This window comes from Phodopus roborovskii, unplaced genomic scaffold (genome assembly GCF_943737965.1).
Source record: "Phodopus roborovskii unplaced genomic scaffold, PHOROB, whole genome shotgun sequence".
In the NCBI taxonomy this organism is placed as follows: Eukaryota; Metazoa; Chordata; class Mammalia; order Rodentia; family Cricetidae; genus Phodopus; species Phodopus roborovskii.
In genome coordinates, this window is record NW_026126636.1 from 15,538,684 (window position 1) to 15,546,765 (window position 8,082).

At 51.4% G+C, this 8,082-nt stretch overlaps 1 pseudogene; it reads right to left on the reverse strand.

Annotated features, from left to right (window-relative positions):
* Positions 1 to 226: 226 nt before the first annotated feature.
* On the reverse strand, positions 227 to 7,648 carry LOC127238949 (leukocyte immunoglobulin-like receptor subfamily B member 3; annotated as a pseudogene).
* Positions 7,649 to 8,082: the final 434 nt, after the last annotated feature.

Consider the following 8,082-nt stretch of genomic DNA (forward strand, 5'->3'; position numbering starts at 1 on the left):
TGAGTCTTACTCTGTAGCCGAGACTGGCATGAAGTTCACTAGGTATCCCAAGATGGCCACAAAACAAAGGCAATTCTCCTGCCTCAGACTCACATGGGTTGGGATTCTGGATCTGTGGCACCAACCCTGAAAATTTTCTCATTTCATGGCTTTGATGAGCGATGTCTTTAAAATTAGTACTTAGGGTAAAGCCATTCCCTTCTTTATAATTTCTTACCTCACTTGATTATTGAGAAATGTGTTTTATTTCCAAGTATATGATGTTAGTTAAAATGCAACCCAGTTCCTTAAAGTTCACAGAATCCCTTTGGAGGTCTCCATTGGCCTCCAGGCAGAGGGTCATTTTTTCTTGTTATTGGGAACAGGACCTGGTCGAGCCATGACCAGAGTAGCATATACAGTGGTCTCCTTTGGGGCTTCTCCAGCCTGGGAGGGAGGAGGCCCAGCTGTCCCATGTATGAGTGAGCTGTTGCACACCTTGGAATAGACCACATCCTTGGACCCTTCGAATTCAGCAGCCTGGAGTGGGAGAGAATGAGAAGAAGCTAATCCTTATTTTGTGGGATGCTGTAGGCCCAGAGAGTACAGGACCAACCTCTGCCCTCTTCTGCTTGTTTGTCTTTAGGTTCTGGGTCTTTTCTTGACACAACTCAAGGCAGTACAGCTTCTGCCCTCCTGAGCCTGGAATCTTTCACTTGGGCATATGTCTCTCCCTGGGGGTCATCTCCAGGTGGTCTCTATGGCAGGCAATTAGTGAGAAACAGATAGTGTCACCCTGTTCCCCTGTGACTTTCCTCTCGACAGTTTTTCACAGCATGGGCAGAGTCTGGGGCTTCCTTTCTACAGTTCTGGCCACCTATCCTGACACTGTAACCTTGCTTAACTCTGTGGCTTAACACACAGAGTCCATTATTGGGGAGTGAAAAGATGGCTCTGTGAATAAGAGCAACTACTGCTATTGCAGAGGACCCAGGTTTGGCTCCCAGAACCCACATGGGTACCTTCATTCATCGGTTCCAGGGTGTCTGACATTCTCTTCTGTCAAGTGGTTGCATTATGTAGCCATAAGGTGCAGAGACAAATTGCAAGAATCTCCCTCCCCCACATACAAAATAAAATACAGAACAAAACCACACATGTTTCAGCCCAAGTTCCTTCAGTTGCTCTGCATTTGCAGGTCCTCTAGATGTTTCTGCGGGCTACTCCATCTGGGCTGCCCCCACAGATGACAACCAGACAGATGCCAAGGAGTCAGAAAGTGGACAGCAGCGATGAGACCCCAGATCCCAGGACAGAGTGAGGACGGAACACAGGAGGCAGGTCGATGCAGAAGGGAGTGGTCAGCTGTGGATGTTGAGGGCCAGGCAAGGGAGAACAAAGAAGGCCACCTGGAGTAACCCCACCCTAGTTCTTAGAACAGCAAACACGGACAGGGACCTCACCGAACTGTGCAACTCAACACCATCCTGCGGTTTCATGTCCTCCACTGAAGCATCTGTCAGCAGAAAAACAGAGTGTCCCCTGACCAGAGTCTAGCAATGTCTCAGACCTCGTTTCCTGCCTCGTCCAAGTGGGGACAGAGAAGCAGGGAGTGTGGTGATATCCATGTGTTCATAGTGTGAAGTTCAGACCCAAACAGCAAAGACCTCAGAACCCCTTCACCACCCCTGCAATGCAGAGACCTCAAGCTACATCCCCAGGACCCCTTCACCACCCCTGCAGTGCACAGACCTCAGGCCCCACCCCCACGACCCCTTCAACACCCCTGCAATACTGAGACCTCAGGCTCCACCCCCAGAACCCATTTATCACCCCTGCAATGCAGAGACCCCAGAACCTCTTCACCACCTCTGCAATGCTGAGACCTCAGACTCCGCCCCCAGGACCGCTTTATCTCACAAAGACTTTCTTCCTGGGTGGCAGCAGCTGGGTTGGATCTGGAAAGACAAGGAGACATCAGGGGGCAGTGAGTTGTGTCAGGAAGGTGGGGTCTAGGCCCCTGGTCTTGAGTTACCTCTTCTGGCGGCCTCTGTGTCTGATTACTGGCTCTATAGCTCCTGCAGGAAGTTGCAGTTCTGTCTCTTTCTGGGCTGCAAAAGAAAGGAGTCTCAGCTGGGGGCCCCCCAGGCATGTGCGGGGAAGGAGGGGAGGGAGGGACCTTTACAACAGGGATGAGTGAGCAGACATCCCAGGACATGGCCAAGCTCATAGAGGCACTGACATCGCACAGGTTCTGAGACCATGACTTTCTCATCTGAGATCTGCAAGTGCTTCTAGAACCCATCACCACCTGAGACCTCGGTCACCCACACCAGACTCACCATCCTTCCTGAACTTTCCCTGATGCTTTCGTCGGAGGAGGAGGAAGATGAGGATGAAGAGGAACAGGAGGAAGGCCACAGAGACTCCGATCAGAGCCTTCAGGTACCTTTCCAGGCCTGAGGTACAGGGGACACCATGAGTACCATGAGTAGGGACTCTTGACCCTTACCTAAGCACCTACTGGGTGATGGACCCACGCTGGTCTTTGCACTCATCATCTCCCATCCTCACAACCATGCAACATGGAGTTGTCTCTTTTTCTATCCCCACAGATGACCTGAGTGGAAGTGGCAGAGCTGAGAGTTGAACCCAGGGACTCTGACTTCCACCTCCTTTCTCTCCACCTGGGCTGAGCCTCATGAGCTGGAATGAGGCAGCAGGAATGCCCTGCCATGGTCCTGTGCCACACCCTTGTACACATCACTACCATGGTGGGACAGACCTGCTGAGGACTCAGGTTCTGCAGCCCTCCTCTGTTAGTAGGATCCATCCAAGGCCTGCACTGAAGAAATTGACACATGTGGGCTAGGCCTCTCCCCTTCATACTCAGAGAAACAGCTGCCAGCCCAGAATGGGAAGGATGTGTCCAAGTCAGCATATCCAGAAGCAGCTGTATCAAGCCCATAACTGGCTATGGTCCATGTGGGTACCACATCCAACAGGATGGTTACATAGCCTTCTGGGATAGCCTGACTCAATGCAGGTGAGAGGCGTGTTCTCAGGACCTTAGAGGCTGATGGGGAGGTGAGAGTCTGGGATCCCTGCTCTCCACCACACCCATCTGCCCATCCTCCACACTGATCTAAAGGATGCCTCTCTGGACACCATCTTCTGTATGCTGACCTGTCAGTCCTGGGCTTCTGGGTTCTCTTTTGGGATCTCTGTTTGCCTCCCACTCTCACAAGCTAAGTGAGAGAGAACTGAGGGCACTGGTGGGCTCAAGTGAGGCAGCCTGGGCATGGACACCATTCCCTCCACTGAGGGGACTGATACTTAGCAGCTGTTTCAAGGGCCTTGAGTGTGGTGGGCGGGAGGCTCTAATATGTCCCAGCACACAGAACAAGCAGGGTGATGAGTAGACGCTAACCAGGGACCTAACTCTGCTGGACTCTGCTGTCTGTTACATCTGCCCAGTAACCTCCCCAAGACTCTCTTGCTCTCTACCCCAAACCTAGACTGCAATGGAGGATGGAGTGGGCATTACTTGAGGGACCCTGTTGGCATCCAGTTCTCTACTAGGGAAGTTGCCTTGTGACTAACCCTTCCTGTTGTCCTTTTAGACACACACCATCCATCCAAGGGCTCTTCTAAAGTTTGGAGTTCAAATTACCTGTAGAGTTCAGGGTCACCTCTCCTGAGACAGAGAGCTCCACAGGGGCACTGGCATGTGACAGCAGGTAGGGAGATGAGTCTCGAGAACCATAGCACCTGTAGGTGCCTGAGAGGGCAGAGGTCACAGCACTCATGGAGAATTCAGCCTGGGACCCCCAATCTTGGGACTTTGATTTCATTCGCTGGGGTTGGTGTGCTGCTCCCTCCTTGGACAGAATGAAAGTGTCCATTTTGTTTGTTGACTGACACAACAGGGTCACGTCGTCTCCAGACTGTATTGTGGAGTTTGGCCTCACTGAGAGGGAAGGAGTTGCAGGAATCTCTCCTAAATAGACAGAGACAATGAGAGGCTGCATTCAATGGTCTGAGATGAGACTTCACAGGGGTTTGACTCTGAGCACCTGGGATTCTTCTTGTCTCTGCCTTACCCTCTCTCCTCTTCCCTGTCTCTGCATCTGTTCTGTAATAAGTTCCCAGTCCCTCATCCCAGCCGTCAGCTCTTACATCCCAAACGAGAGATTACGGTACCAGATTGATTCTATTTAGTTTCGCACCTGAGATCAATATATCCAGGGGATCACTGGAGGCTGACCACTCAGAGGAGAGGTTGTGTGCACCATAGCATCTGTACTGGCCACCGGTAGTTCTGCTCACAGAGCCCAGTGTGAAGTTTGCCACTGAGAGGCCAGCCTGGGTCCTCTGGCCATGATGCTGGGTGAAGTCTGTTCCCCCCACCTTGTACAGAGCAAATCTGTCATAGTTGATGTCAGAGCAACACTGCAGGGTGAGGCTCTTTCCAGGGTCCAGGATGTGGCCTTGCTGAGTCTGCAGGGAGGGCTTCTTGGACAGGCCTGGAGGGAAAGCGACAGGCTAGTGATTAAGAAGCTGGTTTTCTTCCCAAACACCTATCCCCTCCCATCATTCCCTGAATATGTGACATCCTCTCCCCAGGGGTCAGGCTCTGGCTCAGTGCACAGGCTCTCCATTTAGTCATTCTCTACCTACAACCCCACAGAGGCAGTTTTTTTTGGGTCCAGAAAACTTGGGCAATGATGTGGCTGACTCACCTGAGATGTGTATTTTCAGGGGGTCACTGGGTACTGACCACAACTGTGTGGTGTTCTTTAAGTAACCATAACATCGGAATGTTCCACTGTGGACTGGGGTCACAGAGCCCACAGAGAATGTGGCTTGGTAGCCATTGCCTATATACTGTGAGTCCAGGGAGCTGGAGAATTTCTCATCTTCCTTGGTGAGAACGAACTTGTCATATCCATTTCCTGAGACGCACTGCAGAGTCATGTTTCCTCCTGAGGTCACCACAGGGCTGGGCAGTGCTGTCAGGGAGGGGTTATCATTGTACATTCCTAGGACAGAAGGAGCAGCCAGTTACGTGGGATTGCACAGTCACAGTGCTGTGCAGGCCTAGGCTGGGAGAAGGGAATACATCTGAGAGCAGGGCCTGGGGCTGAGACTTCGACTGCCCCCTCACCTGTCACCACCAGTTCCAGGGTGTCACTGCGCTCTGACCAGCCAGCTGAGCTGTAACAGTAACAGCGATACTGTCCTGCATGTTGCTGTGCCACAGAAGGAATGGAGCGTGTGCACTTGTTCCCAAGCTCCTTTGTGGTCTGTGTACCCTCTTTATGCAGAAAACACATTTCTGCATCCAGGGTCCCCCTGACAGGAGATGTTCATGGATCTTCCTGAGGCGATGACAGGGCCTGGCTCAGCCCTGAGGGTGGGTTTGTGGAGGGACCCTGCCAGGAAATAGAGAAGGAGGTGGGTCTGTGTCAATGTGGCAAAGAATCAGTTACACTTGCAGACAGCACTTTTTTACTATTTAAGTTATTTTTCTGTCAAACTATGCACCCTGACCGCAGTCTGCAAACCTCCCCTCTCCCCCAGATACACTGCTCCTGCTTCCTTTCAGAAAAGCGTAGGGTTCCCAGTGATATTAAGGGAACATGACAGAATAACATGCAGTGAGACTAGACAACACCCTATTAAGGCCAGAGACGGCAACCCGGTAGGAGGAGAAAGATCCCCTCTGCAGTCAGAGACCTACAGTCTCCTATAGTTATGAGTAAGGCAGTGGTGGCACATGCCTTTAATCCTAGCACTCAGGAGGCAAATGGAGGCAGATCCCTGTGAGTTACAGACCAGCCTGGTCTACAGAGTGATTTCCAGGGCAGACAGGGACACATAGTAAACCTTTAAAAAACAAAATCAACCAACCAAGCAAACAAACAAAAGAACCCAGGACAAACCAGCACATCGTGTGTGCAGAGGGCTCAGGGAAGACCCATGCATGTGCCTTGATTGTGGCTTAGTCTCTGAGCCCTTGTGATCCCTGCTTAGTTGATCCTGTGGGCCGTGTTCTCCTGGTGTCTGAGTGCTCAGGCTTCTCCAACCCTTCCTCTGTCTCTTCTGTGCAGCGCCCTGAGCTCCTTTTGATGCTACTTAAGCTGATCTAGATTAATGGGGGTCTCCGGAAAGACTCCTCCTCGTCCGGGACCTCCTGGGCTTTGCTGCCACTCTTTGCCTTGGATTCTGAGTCTTGTGTCCCTCTGTCTCCCACTATCTGTGTCTATGGGCTCAGGAGCCCTGGATCCTCACACAGCACACACCAAGGATCCCTCAGCATCTTTGCCATTTTAGCATCATTCAAGGAAAGGCTGGGGTTCCTCACCTGAGAACAGGAGCTCCAGGGGCTCACTAGGTTCTGACCACACCAGTGTGCTGTTCTCATTAAAGCCATAGCATCTGAATGTCCACCTTTGGCTGGAGGCAACAGGACCCACAGAAAACAGGGCCTGAACAGGATCAGTAGACTGGTTATACTGTGATCCCAGCGTCGAAGAGCTCTTTGGTGGTCCACCCTTAGTCAGAATGAAACTGTTTTGTGGTTGCCTTGAGACACACTGGAGGGTGACATTCATTCCTTCAGTCACCACAGGGCTGGGCTGGGCTGTCAGGCTGGGTTTATTGGAGGCCCCTGGACAGAAGTGGGAATCAGTCAATTAAATGTCCTCAAAGGCCTCATTATCCTCCAGGGTTGTGAGGGGAATCATCCCCGTGTACAGACCCGCTTCTTAACAGTCAACCCTGAGTCTGTGGGCTCTGAGTCCTCTCACCTGTCACCACCAGCTCCACGGTGTCACTGTACCCTGACCATCCATCACTGCTCCAATATTCACAGTAATATGTACCTGCTTCATGAGGACCTATTTTTGATATTGAGAATGCAGCCTTGCTGTTATTCTGTAAAATCTCTTCGTGCAGTGAATATCGTTTTCCATTTTTATACAGACGGTAGTCTATACCTCCCATGGTCCCCTCACACAGCAAGGTCACTGTCGAATTCTCAGGGACAGCATAGTCTGGCTGTACTCTTAGCACAGGTTTCGTTGGAATTCCTGCAAGGATAGGATCAGCTAGGAACTAGGGCAGCCATCATCAGATTGCATCCCCCGACCCCAACTCTCCAGCCATCCCCAGAGGCAGCAGCACACATGTGTGGTTTCCATCCTCACTGCCCAGAACGGCTCCAGGAATGATGACAAGTGATGTCAGGACATCTGCAGACCCTCACTCACCTGCCAGCACTGGTGTCCCAAGGCCCAGAGCCAGTCCTGGAAGAGAGATCCCTGTGAGAGGTTTGTCCCTGAAGCTTGAGAAGGTCCTGAACTCTGCAGAACCTCCCGATGCCCTGGGGTTTCTCTACTGACCAGTGCTGGGCTGTGGGGCAGCGTCAATTCCCGATTCCATATCCCCTCCCCATCTCCACATCTCACCCAGACAGAGCAGGGCTGTGAAGGTGAAGGTCATGGCATCTCCTCCTGGAGGCTGCTATTGTACTAATGGGCAGAGCTACAGAGTCTGTAGAAGGGGCAGGAGACATAGGGTGCGGCCTCTTGAGACAGCCCACTCCCCATGACATGGTTGTACTTCAGCAGCCCCACAGGAAGGGGAACTGCCCTCTTCTCACACCAGGCTCTGACTTCCCCAAAGCTGTGGCTGTGTCAGGCAGGAGACTGCTTCAATATTTAGTGGTTGTCATTTCCAAAATCCTTTCCTTGTCTGTGTAAATGTCCTCATCTTTGTGAGGACCAGATGGTAGCAGACAAGTATGAATACTATACGTAAGAAATGAAAATTTTCAGGTCAGCTTGCTTTGTTCCTGTTTACATTTTATTATGAGAAATATTTTTTATATTAAAAATGTTGGAAGGTTTCTGTGCAGAGTCTGCCTCTGTACATCTGCATGCAATAACATTGGTAATACACTTCCTCATAGTCTCATTGTTGGCTCACAAGTGTGCATGAGGTGCAAGAGAGATGGCTCAGAGGTTCACAGCATTGGCTGCTGTTCCAGGGTCCTGCGCTCAATTTCCAGCAACCACATGGTGGCTCACGACCATCTGT